General features: G+C 42.7%; 1 long non-coding RNA gene across 9 annotated transcripts in view; it reads left to right on the forward strand.

Moving 5' to 3' along the window:
• The window catches only part of LOC140700259 (uncharacterized), a 432091-nt gene that overhangs the window by 90357 nt on the left and 329367 nt on the right, over positions 1-12367 (forward strand). The window lies entirely within an intron of this gene.

Genomic DNA, 12367 nt, shown 5'->3' on the forward strand with positions numbered 1-12367 from the left:
GTTGTTCCCATATCTTGGCTACTGAGAATAATGCTGTAGTAAATGTAGGCTTGCAGATATCTCTTCAATAACGTGTTTTCATTTCCTTTGGGTATATATCCAGAAGTGGGATTGGCTGGGTCGTGTGGTAGTTCTATTTTTAATTTTTTGAGGAACCTTCATATTCTTCTCCATAGTGGCTGAGCCAATTTACAGTCCCACCAGCAGTGCACGATGGTTCCCTTTTAGGGAGCCTAGACTCTTAAGTAGACATTAATTTACAGGCACCTGTCTTCTTGTTTTGACTCACACTGCTTCACTTCCTACACTTGACCTCTCGTTTCCTTTTGAAGCTACTACTTCTCTTGGTCTCAACTCTGACCACTTCTTCTTGGCCTCTTTCACTGACCCTCTTCTCAGCTGCCAGCCCCTTGTGGTTCTCAGCACTCCCCCCGGCCCTGGTTCTTCCCACCAGACGTGTTCTCCTTGGGTAGTCTCAGCTGATTGCGTGGATTTTACATTCCCGGCTGTTTGCTGTTGGACTCTGACTCCCAAACTGTCCTGCCAGCCCTGAACTTTTCCTTGTATCAGGAGAATGCTGGTCACATAAAATGAGTTGAGAAGTGTTTCCTCTACTTATATTTGCTTTAAAAGACTACATGGAATTTGTGTTACGTAGTCCTTAAATTTTTGGGAGAATTTGTAGAGGTGCTGTTTTGGGTATGGAGATTTCCTTTTTGAAAAGTTTAACTCTGAATTCAATTTATTTAACCGCTTTAAGTCTGTTCAGGTTATTTATTTCACCTTGGATGAATCTGAGAAGTTTGTGACTTTTTAAAGAATGGGTCCATTTCTTTCAGTTTGTCAAGTTCATGGTGTCAAGTTGTTCATAACATTCTTTTTTATCCTTTTAATATCTAGAGAGTCTGCAGTGATACTTTATTTTTTATTTCCAATACTGGTAGCTTGTGTCTTTTATAGTCAGTCTCATTAGAAGTTTATCAGTTTTTTTTTTCATCTTTTCAAAACAGTTTTTGGTTTCATTGATTTTCTCTTTCCATTTTATTGATTTGCTCTTTACTGTTTTCTTTCTTCTGATTGATTTGGGTTTATCTTGCTCTTGTTTATTCCCCCCTAGTTTCTTAAAGTAGAAACTTAGATTATTGACTTTAGACTTTTCTTCTTTTCCAACACAGGTATTTCACACTATAAATTTTCCTTTATGCACTGCGTTAGCTGCAGCTGACAAATGTAGTATGTTATATTTTTATTCGGTTTAGTGTATGTTTTCCCTGAGACTTCCTCTTTGGCCCACTGATTAATTAGAAATCTGTTGTTAGTAAAGAACTGTATTGGGGTTTCCCAGACTTTCTATTATTGTATAATTCAGAACACATCCTGACATATCCTGTATAATTTCAGTTCTTTTAAGATTGTTTAGGTTTGTCTTATGGCTTAGAATATTGCCCATGTTGGTAATTATCCCATGTGCACGTGAAGAAAATAATCTAATTAATCTTTTTCTCTCTATTCTTCAAATTGGATAATTTCTATTAATAATACCTTCAAGTTCACTAAATACTTCCTCCTTCATCTCCAATCTGCAATTTATTCCAATGCGTGTTTTTTGAATTTCAGTTTTTCTGTTTTTCAGTTTCCATTTGATTCTTTGATACATCTTTTATTTCTTTAATAAGACTTTCCATTTTTCCATTTGTTTCAAGATTGTTGACAGTTGCTTATTTGAGCATTTGTACAATGATTGTTTTAAAGCCTCTGTCAGATAAATCCAATATCTGTGGCCTCTTTTAACTGTTTTTCCCCCAAAGAAGCTCAAAGCTTTCTGGTTATTGGTATGCTGAGTAATTTTGGATTAGATCCTGAACATTTTGAGTGGTCTGTTCTGCAACTCTGGGCCCTGTAGAACATTTTTGTCCCAGCAGGAAACCAGTCTGGCTAGATTCAGGTGGAAAGTTCCAACCCCCCTTCTGTGGTCTCTGATTCCAATATCAAGTGTTTCTAAACCTCCATAATGTTATTTAGATCCACCCGTGTCTGCAGCCCCAAAGTGGTCAGTCTCAGTACGTACGCAGTGGTGTGTCTGTTGGTCTGGTTCTCCGTGTCAGGTATGCTGGTTAGGATGAGACCCAGGCACGTACACCTTGGGTGTGAACACAGGAATTCATAAACCACTATTTGCAGTCACTTTCCTGAGCTCCTCTGTCTCCCTTATGCTTGCTGCAGTTTTCAGTTGCCTGGGGTCCCCTTTTCTCTCTTTTGGCTAGAAAGTGGGGCTGTAGTTACTTTGCTGCACCGAGCACTTAGCTGTGTCTGTATCCAGGGCCAAGCTTCAGGAAGACAGAGAAGGAGAGACTAATATAAGATGCTAACAATAGGAGAAGCTGCATATGGGGCAAATGGGAATTCTCTGTGCTACTTTCACAACTTTCCTGTAAACCTTAAACTATTTAAAAATAAAAACATATTTTAAAAAATCATCAATATTTGCACCCCTTTCTTGGGATCGCAATTGCCCAAATCAAAGAGCCAGATCCCCTGACTCAGAGTTTTGGCCCCCGTGGACTCCCACAGGGGACTCTGCCACTGGCATCACGGTACGGTACGTGTGGGACCTGGGGATGTGAGAAGAGAGAGGAGGAGAAAGCGAGTGTTCCCGTATTGCCCTTGCATAGCTAGCAGCTGGCGTCCCTGAGCCTGGAGCCTCAACCAGAAGCTGCTTCCAGGGCTCTCTCTGTTCCTGCTGACGCTCACTTCCTGGCTTCAGGCTGCACTGCATTCAGGTTTCGGGACCCTGGGGGAAACGCGATAATAAACTCACCTCCTGTTTGGTGGTTCAAATTCTCATCTTCCCTCCTCCACCTGCTGCAGCTTACTTCTCAGAGTCCTTAAATAGCTCCTCCATGCTTTCTGCATGCAGTGAAAGAGGGTGGAGTCTTTCTCCACTTGTCTCTTTTAATTTTACCTCTTTTTAAACTTTCTTATTATGAAATATAGTATTCATAAAAAAGCATAAGAGCTATATATATATATAACTATATAATAGTCAGTTTATAATTTAATATATATATTATAAATATACTAAATATAGTATAAGTATATGTAATATTCAATTATTTATACTCATATATATAAAATATATGTACTTATATATATATGGTCAAATGAGTACACATTGACATCTATGAAACAACCACCCAGGTTAAGAAATTCATCCCTACTGAGATCCCAAAAGCATCCCTGACGAACCGTTGCCTTCCCTGCTAGAAGTGACCATTAACTCCTGGTGCTCTGGCAGCCATTTCCATACTTACCTTTTATTTACCATCTGTACCATAGTATGGTTTGGTTATGCCTTTTTTTGAACTTTATGTACATCAAATGTTCTGCCTGACTTTTTTCCGACAGTGTGAGCCTCGCCCATGTCGTTGTGCGTAGCTGTCGTTAATTAATTCTCGTTTCTGTGCCGTTGTGGGGACGTACAGCGATACGTTATCCATTCAAACGCTCATGAGCATTTGGGTTGTTCCTGGTTTGGCTGTTGTAACGAACAACGCCTGGTAAAGGTTTTAGACACTTCTCGGGAGCACACGAGTTCTCCGGGATACGTACCCACGAGTGGGGTGGCCAGGTCATAGGGTGTATCATCAGCTTTAATATTAACAGCAAATTGTTTTTTCGAGTGTTGTTCCAATTTACGCTCTCGCCAGCACTATGTGGGAATCTCTGTGGCTCCAGGGGGCTGTCCTTAGCCACGTTTTTTCCTGTCATGCGTGGCACAAATGATGTTCCGTATACATTTGTTAAGCCATTGAACTGACAGCTGGCTATGACTGTGTTCTGTGTGACTGAGATGAAATCCTTTTGTTCAAATTTTGAAAAGCCTTGGGTTACGCTCCACTTTCATTAGGAAGGAATTGAGGACATGTCACAACAATTATCTCCAGTGGAAAATGTGCTAAGGAAGGCTAAGAATGATTTGTGAAGGGGACCAGAGACACTTAGTCCTTTGAAGATGAAAATGGCTTATCAAAAGCCATCATCCCCTTATGTTAGAGTGTTAGGGTTGGTGGGAAGCTGTGGGCTGGGGGATGGAAGTCACACAAAAGAGAGATTATTTCAAGAACCACAGGACAGGAAAGAAAAGAATGAGGAAATTCCACGGTTGGGGACTAGCGTCTGAGTCATTTGTTGTTATGTGTCAAGAATCACAATTCACTCCATCAACGTATTCAAGACTAGCTGGGAAGAATTCGAACCACGCAGCGTTAAACAGAGGACACCACCTGGTTTCCGGACTCCAATTTTCAGTCCTGACTTCCTCCTTGAAACTATTTTAAACTGGGAAACTTGAGAAACCTTTGAAGCTCAGGAGACAGACAGACAGTTTAATATGTAGTGATGAACTCAAGATCTTGTAAGGATGAATTAAAAAATTCAGAAAACCGTTCTGAATCTGGTACAGATGAAACATTGGTATGAGAAATAAGGATATTCTAAATTAAGTGAGAATTACTGTACAAACCCCCTGAAGAGATCAGTTTTTGAATAACAAAGTCAAATAAATTCAATGTGACAACTGGACAAAATAATGAGAGTTAAACTTTTTTTTATTACATTGATTTCCTGTGTCACCCTCTGTCTGGGTGCTTTATATGATTTTCTCAATTAATCCTCCCCCAAACTTTATGAGGTAGAAAATATTATCTTCATTTTTCAAATTGGGAAACTGAGGCATAGAGAGGTTAAGTGACTTGCTGAAAATCACACAGTCACAGTTGCAGGTGGGAACCAAATAGATAAAGTGACCCTTGAGCCTACCCTCTGGTTTTGCTGAGGTTGTTCTTGTTTGTTTTTAATTTATATATGGTAAAACTCATTTTATTTTGATGTACAGTTTTACGAGTTTTAATACATGCATAGATTTGTGTAACCAGCTTCATAGCCATGGCACAGAACTGCCTCATGATTCTGAAAGTCTCCCTCATGCTGCTTCTTTGTGGTCTCACCCTCCCCCACCACTAGACTTTGGCAATTACTATAGTTTGGTCTTTTCCAAAGTGTCACGTAGTATACTGTATACAGTTTTTTGAACTTGGCTTCCTTCACTCAGCATAATGCCTTTGACATTCGTCCACGTTGTCTTGACTATCAATGCTTTGTTTCTTGTACTGATGAGCAGTGCTCTGTTTTCCGGACGTACCATAGTTTGTTTACCCATTCGCCTACTGAGGGACACAGTGGTTCTGTACAGTTTTTTGGAGTGATTTTGCATAGAGCTGCTGTCAACCTTCACCTACAGATTTTTGAGTGAACGTGTCTTTTTTCCTTTACGGTAAATATAAGGAGTGTGATTTCTTGGCCACACAGTGAGTGTGTGTTTACAACTTTATAAGGAACAGCCGAAATACTTTCCTAGATCATTTTACTTTCCCAACAGCCAAGGACAAAAGCCTCAGATGCTCTCTGCCCTTCCCAGCACGTGGAAATGGCAACGTTTTTTAAAATTTTAGCCATTATAATAGATGCGAAGGGATACCTCATGATTTCAGTTTGCATTTTCCTGATGACTTAGGATGTTGAACATCTTTTTGTGTTCTTATCTGCCATCCAGATATCTTCTTTGGTGAAGTCTCTGTTAAATCTTTTGTCCATTAAAAAAAAAGATTATTTGTTTTCTTATGGCTGAGTTTTTTACTTTCTTTATATATACTAAATACAACTTTTCTGTTGTTATTGGATGTATGATTCACAAATATTTTCTTTCATTCTCTGGCTTATCCTTTCACTCTCTTAACATTGCTTTCTGCAAAGTAGAAGTTTTTAAATGAAAAATAATTTGTAAATTTTTTATTTTGTGGATCATACTTTTGCTATCATGTCTAAGAACTTTTTGCCTAATCAAAGATCATAATGTTTTTGCTGAAGTTTTCTTCTAAGAGTTTTATATGATTATGTTTTTTTCTATGTATATCTCTTACCTATTTTGAGTTAATTTTTGTTTAAGGTGCAAGATATAGAGAGAGGTTCATTTTCTTGCATCTGGATACCCAATTGTTCCAGTACCATTTGCTAAAAAGATTATCATTTGAATTGCCTTTGCAATTTGGTCAAAAATCAATCAGCCATATTTGTGTGGGGCAATTTCTGGACTCTATTTTCAGAGTTAGAGAAAAATTTTTTCAAAGGGCTAAATAGTAAATATTTTAGGCTGTGGGTCATGTGGTCTCTTTTGTGTAAAAGTAGTTGAGGGGGAGGAAAAATAGTTTTTCCTTACCCTTCTAGGTTCTTGGCTGAGACCCTCCTGTAACAGAAGACAAATTAACAGGAGAAAGACAAAAGTTTAATAACATGTACACCTCCTGTCCTGTCTATGTGGGAGACCCAGGAAAACTAACTAACTTTCCAAAATGACTCAAGCCACCACCTTAAATAACATCTCCCTCCAAAGACAAAAGATGATTTGGGGTGAGGAGTGGGCAGTTATGGGGAGTTAGTAGAATAATAAACTTGGGAAAGGCTGTTATATAGATTTAAGTCATGCCTTCTTCATTGATAAGGATTTCTAGAGATTTAGAGTCATTTTTCTCTTTCAGGTACAGAGAAGGAGTCACCTTACAAATGGAGATTTCCCTATAAATGTAAATGTCTCTTACAAAAGGATAATTCTCTGATTTTTCACAGCTTCTCATATGTCTGAAGTTTCATAAAAAATAGTCAACTCAAAATAATCCCTATGCCAAAGAGACATATTTTGGGGTCACAAATTCTGCCCCCCACCTTTCTAAGATGATAAGTTATTGTAGTGGGTGGAGTGTGTTGGCCATGGGAGTTGAGGAAGAGAAGAGAGTTGAAGGTGACCTGCAGGTTTCTACTTTGAGATCTGAAGTCATTTGAACTTTCAGTTGGTAGAATTCTGGGTAAGTGTAGTTAACTGTATTAGACACATCTTGTATCCTGCCCTGTGATTCCATAGACCAGTAGTTCTCAAACTTGCATGTGCATTAGAGTCACTTGGAGGACTTGGTAAAACTCGGCTTGCTAAGCCCTCTCCCAGAGTATCTGGCTCAGTAGGCTTGGGGTGGGGCGTGAGAATTTGTTTTTACTGTAGCTTCTTAGGGGATGCTGATTTTTCTGGTTCTTCTTTTGTCCCAGCCATTACGGCAGCCATCTTCTCTGCCCAGATGAATGTACTTGCAGTGTTTTCTGCCCTGGTGCATCTCTGGTTTTTCAGTAGAGGGTGCCTGTGGGGAGCCTGCCTGGCACTCAAACACATGCTATTTAGAAGTGCAAGACAATTAACACCTCTTGGTGAACCTCTGAACCATAGAGAATCAGAGCTGGTAGATAAATGTTGGTATATCTGAGGTGCATTCTAGAGGGTTCCTCTGAATGTACCAGGGGAACTGCATCCCAGGTGTCCAACTTGATATTAGGCATCATGCCCTCAGATGGGTTTCCCCTCCTTCCACAACTCACTACTCAGTCTCCTGTCCCCAGGCTCACTTTCCAGAACAAGGCCCTGCACATAAGCCCTTGACCCAGGTTCTGCTTTCAAGGAGGACCTCGGTCTAGGATGTTTAGACCAAGGGTTGTCCACGTCTTCCTCTGTCTCATCATTAAATGGCCCAGTGGATATTTAGCTGGCATGAAAAATAGTCCCGTGGACTCCATGGTCAGGAACTATGCATTACTCATTTTTGTACCCACAGCACACGTGCTAGTGACTGGCACATGTGGGTGTTCAGAAAATTATGAATAAATAAATCAGTAGAAAGTATTTTTATACTCATTAAATGAAAGTGGGTGGAGGGGATTGGAGCACAAGGAAATAGCAGGTAGGAGACAGAAGGCTGGCTCTCGCACAATGATTGGAGCACACGGCGAGACTCTAGTAACAGAGGGCTAATGAAGGGCTTGGGGGATGGAGATCCCTGTTGGGAATCCAAACTCCGCATTTCCTGGCTGTGTGACGAGAAGCAGCTTTCCCTTTGAACTCCAATTCCCTCAGCTATAAAATGCTAGAATAGTGACACCTACCCCACTGAATTTCATAAAGACCAAAGTGTGACAGTGTGCACTGAACAGCCAGCACTTGTGCTGGCCTACTGTGGGTGTTTGAAAAATGTTGATTCCCTCTGTTGTCAGCCTCCTACCCATCAGAGGTGCAGGGGTAGGTGGCTGGAATGCAGGACCTCTAAGATGCTCTCCACTTCTAAGACTTCAGGAGAATGTGGCTGTAGCCTGATGCAAGTTACTAACATTAATGATAAAAATACAAATGTATATTAATAGCAGCTGATGTTAATATAGTGCTTGCTCTGGGCCAGGTACTGTTCCAAAAGTTTTTATATGTTGGCTCATTTGATTCTCTATGAGGTAGATTCCATTATATTGCTGGCTTTACAAAACGATGAAACCAAGGCACAGAGAGGGTAAGTGACTCGATCAAAATCACACCGCTAAGTAGTAAGTTGAGCTGGGATTTGAACCAAGGCCATCTTGCTTTTAACCACTGTACCATATTTCTGGGATCAGAAATAGTCTGTGCTAGCCCGACCACGGATTCCCTGAGTCTTGACTGCCGGGGCTCTCAGCCCTCGGACTAATATGGTGCATTACAGGCATTAACTGCTTGCGCTGCAATTTCCCATGTATCATTTATTAAGTGTTTCAAGTGGAGAAGAGGAGGAGTGTTGCAATGATCTCCAGAGCTGGTGTGTTCACTCCAGTCTACCCTATTTCATGCTATTAAACACCTCAGGTGTAATGAGCCAGGGACTGAGATATGTCCAGGTGAGAAAGACACAGCCTCTGTCTGCAGGATGCTGCCTCCACCCTTATTGGAGGATGGACGGGTAGAACACACGAACGGAGAGATGCCGTGTATGGTTCATGGTGTGGGAGGAGGGAAAAGGAGAGATGATCCGCCGTGCCTGGGAGGTCTGGGGTAGGTCCCCAGAGGAGGCCACCACCAGGCTGCCATCTTCCATGTCACCTTTCTTTTTCGGCTCTCTGTCATTGAAATTGTCTTCCGAGCCCCTTCCCCTTCTCCCAGAGGAGAACAGCTTAAAAGAAAAAAAGATTACAGCTAGAAGATGTCAATATGTAAGAGGATAGAGTGAGAATTATTGGTGTTTGCACAAAGCATTTGCCTCCTGTCCATTCCTGGCTGTTTATTTGAAAAGTTGCCCTGAAGAATGTCAGGTTCTGTTAGGATCGGGACGGAGTAAGATTGAGATGCTCAGGCATGGCTTGTCTCCTCTCGTATTATTTGTGTGCATGAGACATGCAGAAATCCAATGAAAAGTCTTTTGTTTTAAATTGGTCTGTTTGATGTGCCTGAAATTGACGGATTGTGCTGCTGGCTTAATGCAGACGAAAGCCTCGGTCTCTACCCTGCGCTTCACTCACATAACCTAGCGTCATTGTTTCCTTTCAGTGGGAGGCAAGGGACAGGTACAAGAGGGAGAGGATGACTGAACCCTGTTGGGGGGGATCTCCCCTCTACTCCCACCCAATTTCTTGATTGGACTTTCCCCAGCCCCACCCCGTTTACCCCTCCCACTTCCAGAGTGGTGGCGTGAATTGTCTGGTTGGTGACCCCCATTTCTGCATTTCTGTTCGGACTAAGGTAGCAAAGGGGACTGATACGATCCTGTTGTCCTCCCTCCTCCCACACAGCCCGTAGAGGTGGTGGCCAGGGTGAATGTCTCTGCTCTGCAGATGCCAACTTCCTACGGATGGGCTGGTCCTAGTTCAAGACTGAGAGCCTGGAAGGTAGTCGATCCATTTAGCAATCCTATCTAAGCCCAGATATTCCAACATGGATTTGGTACCGTATGACTTTCATTTGCCCCTCCAGAGCCATACTCTCCCCGTCTCTGTTCTCTGCTGCATCCCAGACTGTGTCCTGCATCAGCAGCTTACTTTGCCCTCTGGTTTCAGACTTGGGGTGGGGGCCTGGAAGGAGATCAGGAGGAAGGAGCAGAGTGAGGGTGGGGTGTTTATTCCCTTGGCTCTCTCCACACTGACTGCCTTTGGTTGGCTGCATTCCTTCCTGGAGCCAGTGACTCTGTCAGGCTGCCCCTCCTTCCCCTTATCTCTTCAAGCCTTGGTGTAGTAACAGCTTCCATGGTAACCAAGTCTAGGTCCTTTCCTAAACTCTTCCTGCACCCTTGTAAATAGTCACTTTATTAAACCCTTCTCCAGAGCTTAGCCTGACTGTTTGGCATGTGTTGGTGTTTATATTTTCCAAAGATGATTGCACCAATATATATCCCATTTCACATGGGTTCTTCTTAGAATGCGATGTTGATACTCTTCCATTAAGAGGCGGGAATCTATGTCCCCAACCCTGATATCTGGGCGGGACTCTGAAAATGGCAGAAATGATGCCAGATGAATTCCAAGACTAAGTCATAAAAGGCAATACAGCTTCCCCCTGGTCCCCGGGGCTGCCTGTCACGGGACCCAGCCAGCACATGGAGGGGACACCAGCCGACATCCTGGCCACGGGTCCCAGCTGACAGCAGCGTCAGCTACTAGTCGTGGGAATGACTGAGTCTTCACAGGGTTCTAGCCCTCGACCTTCGAGCTGCCCCAGCTAATGCTGAGTACAGCAGAGACCAGCTGTCCGCCTCCAGCCGTGTCCAAGCGGCCACTTGATGAGCAAAATAAATACTGCTTTGAAGCCACTACATCTTAAGGTGGTTTGTCTTGCAACAGTACACAGTTAGTATACGGTAATATTTGACCTCTATCTTTACTCTTGTGTTCTGTTTCTCCCCTTGTTTAGAAATCTGGGTGAGGAGGGGAGATAACTATATTGGATATGCCTCAGACCCCAACACTCACCTGCTGTGTTCCAGTCCCTTCAGCAGGCATTTCATAATGTCTCTTCATGTGTTACGCACCACGAGCCTTGGGGGAAGAGGCTGTAGAAGTAGGAGAAAGATGAAATAACCAATCAAGATCACACGGAGACTCACAGGAGAGAGAGCCTAGCTTGGCAAAACTCCAAATCTCATGTTCCTGAAATGGCGCCAGGCTGTTCTGTCTTATTCTAACGTTGATACAGAGAGCTGCTTTCCATTGTCACTCCGGTTACCAGCCTTCAGTCTGTGGAATCTACAGAACCCCTTCCTATGTCCTGGTTGCCCTAGATCAAATCCTATGTCACCAGCACCTGTGATGTTCCGGGAGTGCATTACCTCCCTGGGCGATGACCTCCAGGTCAAGTTGCTTATCATCCACGCCTGCTCTGCAGGACCATGGAGAGATACCTGGGCGTGTTTTGCAAGGTCTTTCCCATGTGACCCCTGGGACCCTCCTGTGCCCTGTGTTCTTCGTATGTGTTGACTTGTATGCTTCTTGAGATCAGGAACTACGGTGATTTGTCCGTGTCCCCAGTGCCTGTAATTGAATAAGCACGTGATAAGAATTTGTTGAATGTCTGAATGCATTCTTATTTTCCTCAAGCAAAAGGTTTTATCTGATCATTTTCCCCTCCTTCATTCCTCGTTTTAAAGCCTCCCCATCACTGTATCTGACCTTCAATCAGACATGATGCCCTGTCTTTGGAACATGCATTTCATTCTTGGACCAGAGAACTCATCCTGCCTAATTTGTAAGCTACTGTCTGCTGATACCATGTTCTCATTTGTCTGCACTCACTAGTTCTTTATCTAATTCTCAGGTTTTTTTGCCTTTTCAAGGACTGCCTCCACTACCCCAAACTGCCACTAGAAGAGTTTTCTTAAAAAAAGAAACAATTTGGTAAGTTTGTCGTCCTACTTAAACTGCCACTCACCCCTGGCTTCTACAGGACAGATTCCCAAACCTGCCATACATAAAGCCTTTCATAATCTGGCCCCAGTCAGCCTTCCCATGCCCAGCTCTTCCTGCCCCCTAACTCATGCTGCATCCACTGAAGGCACACTGGACTGTCTGTCTTCACCTGGACAAAACGTACCCTTCCATGATTTTTTTGACTTTGTATCTGTTGTGTCATTTGCTTGTTTTGCACCTGCTTCCCTGCACCACCCCTTTTTCTGCCTGGCAGGTTCCTCCGCTTAAATATTGCCTCCTTTGTGGTCCTGTTCTCACCCCACCAGTCAGATAAGCGCCCCTCTCTTATCTGTTCACAGCGTTTGTCTGTGACTCTCTTTCGGTACTTAACACATTGTTTAGTCATTTGTGTATTTACATGGCCGACTCTGCAAGCTATTTGGGAGCCAGGACTGCGGTTTACTTACTGATGCACCCAGATGTTCCTGCTTCTGCCACTGACCATGATATCAGTATAAGTAAGACCTGAGATTCGGAATCAAATGATCTGAATTTAAAACCTGGCTCTAACTTAAACTTG

Source organism: Vicugna pacos, chromosome 12 (genome assembly GCF_048564905.1).
Source record: "Vicugna pacos chromosome 12, VicPac4, whole genome shotgun sequence".
Taxonomy (NCBI): domain Eukaryota; kingdom Metazoa; phylum Chordata; class Mammalia; order Artiodactyla; family Camelidae; genus Vicugna; species Vicugna pacos.